This window comes from Canis lupus, chromosome 4, assembly GCF_048164855.1.
Source record: "Canis lupus baileyi chromosome 4, mCanLup2.hap1, whole genome shotgun sequence".
NCBI classification, from domain to species: Eukaryota; Metazoa; Chordata; class Mammalia; order Carnivora; family Canidae; genus Canis; species Canis lupus.
This window is the reverse complement of record NC_132841.1, coordinates 55,559,533-55,563,322: the sequence shown is the minus strand read 5'-3', so window position 1 is coordinate 55,563,322 and position 3,790 is coordinate 55,559,533. Positions and strand designations below refer to the sequence as shown.

Genomic DNA, 3,790 nt, shown 5'->3' with positions numbered 1-3,790 from the left:
GAGAGATCATGAGTGGGAAGGGGGGTGGCAGGGGCAGAGGGAGAAGCAGACTCCTCACTGAGCACGGAGCCCACTATAGGGCTTAGGCTCTGAAAGGGCATATTTTAGACTCCATCTCCCTTCTTTCCATCCAGTCTACCTACACCTCCAAGCCCATGCACATTCTTACCGCGTGGGCCTACCAGGTTACAAAGATGCATATAGTGAAAGCTGGAACTGGAGGCCTATTCAGAGTGCACTTTTACACAGAAAGTTTTGGGGTAGATGATAAACTACAAATATCCTCGTGGTTAAGTTAATTCCCTTTTGTTAAAAAAGATCATAGTTCCTTCTGCTCTTGACAGCTTTTTGTCTCAATATAGTCTGTCTCAAGAAAGAACTGGTTCAGGTAAGCTTAGGAGAAGGAAAAAGACTTTCTTCAACATCCGCTCCACGGTAGAAGAGGCACCAAGTTCTTCCCTACATTTATGAGTAGAATCCCACCAGCCTAAATCATTCTCAGTGATCAATATCTGCATCCTCAAACTGGCCAGTAATTGTTGCTCTAGTATCCACCTCCATCCCATCTTCATAATCTCTTCCTGAATCTTGTGTCCAGGCTCCAGCCACTGTTAAACTGGCTGCTTGCAGGCTGAGAAGGCATACCTTCTCATCCCTCCAGTGTGATTCGGCCTTCTGCTGTTAAATGAGATAATCCTTCATAGGTGTAAAATGTACGGATGTCTCCCTGCTCTTGCCCACGAGCTTCTACATCACAGTAATCATCTGAATCTTCACTCTTAGGAGCTGGATGCAAAGCCTGAACATTGCCTCCAATGCCGATTAATCACGAGGCACAAATTTAAATCCAGCAATAGCTTCAACTTATTATCACTGTCTGCTTCTTCTTCAGCAACAGATTCTTTTGATTCTTCTCCAAATTCGGCGTTCACCATAACATACACATGTTATGGATTTTAGGTTCCTGGACACTGCCTGCAAACTAATGGTCGGGTGTTCCAGAGAGAATCCTAATCCAGAGCCATCTAACCAAGACAGGGAGCTCTCAGCGACGGCAGGGGCATTGCTATTCAGCAGAGCCTGGCTTTCTGGCTGCTGCACTGGAGCCCCTCAGCCAAGCTGGCTGCAGGGAAACTTTTGAGGAAGCTTGTTGCTGTGGGGAAGGAGGAAACACAAGTAGAGAGGGAGACAGAGCACAGCAAGTCCAGCTGCTCCCCTCATCCTGTCCCAGCAAGAGCTATTATTTTAACACAAAATAAATTTTATTTATTTATTTGAGAGAGAGAGAGAGAGAGCGAGCATGAGTGGGAAGGGGGGGTGGGAGGGGCAGAGGGAGAAGCAGACTCCTCACTGAGCAGGGAGCCCAGTGTAGGGCTTGATCCCAGGATCCTGGGAGCAATAGTGTTAAGAGATGCTTAACTGACTGAGCCACCCAGGTGCCCAATCGCTACTATTTTATTTTATTTTATTTTATTTTATTTTATTTTATTTTATTTTATTATTTTTTTTCCAAACGCTACTATTTTAAAGTAAGTTTTTAAGTGTGTACACAAGCTCAATTTAACAAAGAATAAGTAATATATGCATAGAAAGAAAACTAGAAAAAATTACAATGATATATACCAAGATTTTAAGCATATTACATTGGGCTGATAAGACTACAGGCAACTGTTATTTTTAATTTTTTAAAAAGATTTATTTATTTATTCATTCAGAGAGAGAGAGAGAGAGAGTCAGAGAGAGAAGCGGGCTCCATGCAGGGAGCCCGACGTGGGACTCCATCCCGGATCTCCAGGATCACGCCCTGGGCTGCAGGCGGCGCTAAACCGCTGCGCCCCCGGGACTGCCCGTTATTTTTACTTTTTGTGTTTTTCTATACATTTGATATTTTCTAGGTGGAATATATATTATCTAGGTGATTAGAAAAAGAAAAACCCAGTTAAATCCAAAATCAATCTCATTTAAAGGGCCAAACAGAACTAGGTCAACAATACAGCTTACTCAGGAGAAATGTGTGCTTTTGGCTACTTTCATTATTTTGAGTTTTCACATAAAAATTTAAGCCTCATGGATGGAGAGAAGAATCAGTGGAGAGCAACTGTTTAGAATGACATTCAGGGCAGCCTGGGTGGCTCAGCGGTTTAGCATTGCCTTCAGTCCAGGGCCTGATCCTGGAGACCTGGGATCGAGTCCCGCGTCGGGCTCCCTGCATGGAACCTGCTTCTCCCTCTGCCTGTGTCTCTGCCTCTCTCTCTCTCTCTCTCTCTCTGTCTCTCATGAATAAATAAATAAATAAAGTTAAAAAAAAAAAAGAATGACATTCAGTGATGGTGGTGGAAATGAGCACATTAGAATGTCATGTCTAAATGAGAGGAGTTTGCATGAAACAGGCCATTGATGTGCAGGTTGTAACCTGAGCAAAACTGTCTTCTGACCCAGCTCTGCTCCTCACAGATGTTAGGGGTCTAAAGAAAGCTTGGCACGGGACAGAGAACAGATGGAGCACATGGTGGGAAACCTCTGTGCCCTCCACTCAGTGAGTAAGGGGGGAGATAAGGAGAGAGCCATCTTTTTGCAGTTCGTGCTTAAGCCTAAGTTAACTTTATAACATGGCTAGTTCCTTCTTTATATCTGAGTTCCTTGTTCTGATCAGGTGTGGGGTGCCAAGTAAGAGTGTTAAATGTGGCATTTCCCTTAATGTTTTGTTTTTCCTTAAGCCATTGGTGTTAATTACTGGTGTTAATGGAGAAGAGAAAGGCCACAGACTGAGTGAAATAATCAGATGTCCATGTCCTTAAAATGGAGTTTCATATTTACCCCATTCCCTCCCTCCCTCCTTCTCTAATATTTCCCTGAACTATTTACAACCCTCCAGGAACCCCTCACAGGCCTAAAAACAAAGCTTAAACTCTTTATCTTGGCACAAAAGACCTGCTTTTCATTCTAGCATCTTCCCATGTCACCACATCCTCCAACCATACCAAACCAGCATTAGTTCTCTTAAACACGTATGCCATGTTATTTCATGTCTCTGGGCACTTACTGATATTATCAAATGCCCACTGCATGCCAGGCACTATGCTAACTGTATTAGCCTCTGCCTCATGCCAATCCTATCTTGTCTCCATTTTATAAGTGAGAAATCAGGGGTTCGAAGACACTCAATAATCTGCCTCGAATCACACAGTAAGTGGCAGTGTCAGAATTTGAACCCAGGTTGTTTTTTTTTTTTTCACTGCTTTATTGAGCTATGATTGACATACAAAAAGCTGTAGATGTTTAATATATACAACCTGATGTGTTTGGAGATACGCATATGCCTGTGAAACTGTTATTAGTATCAATGCCATAAACTTAGCCATCGACTTCAAAAATTTCCTCCTTCCCCTGGAATCCAGGTTTGAATCCAAAGCTTGAATTTTTTTTTTTAAATTGTGGTAAAATAGGTACAACATCAAACTTACCATTTTGACCATTTTTAAGTGTATGCTTCTGCGGCATTAGGTCCATTTACATTGTTGCTCAGCTGTCATCACCATCCATTTCCAGAGCTTTTCATCTTCCCCACCTGGAACTCTGTACCCATTAACACAAACTCCCCAGTTCTCCCTCCTCCCAGCCCCTGGAAACCACCCTTCTACTTTCTGTCTCTGAATTGGACCACTCTGGGTGCCTCATGTAAGTGGAATCGTACAATATTTGCCTTTTTTTGTGATTGGCTTCTTTAATCTAGCATAGTGTCTTCAAAGTTCATCCATGCTACAGCATATGTTAGAATCTCTTTCCTTTT

The 3,790-nt window shown here is 42.8% G+C and overlaps 1 pseudogene; it reads right to left on the bottom strand.

Moving 5' to 3' along the window:
• Positions 1 to 498: 498 nt before the first annotated feature.
• On the bottom strand, positions 499 to 3,501 carry LOC140631418 (methylosome subunit pICln pseudogene; annotated as a pseudogene).
• Positions 3,502 to 3,790: the final 289 nt, after the last annotated feature.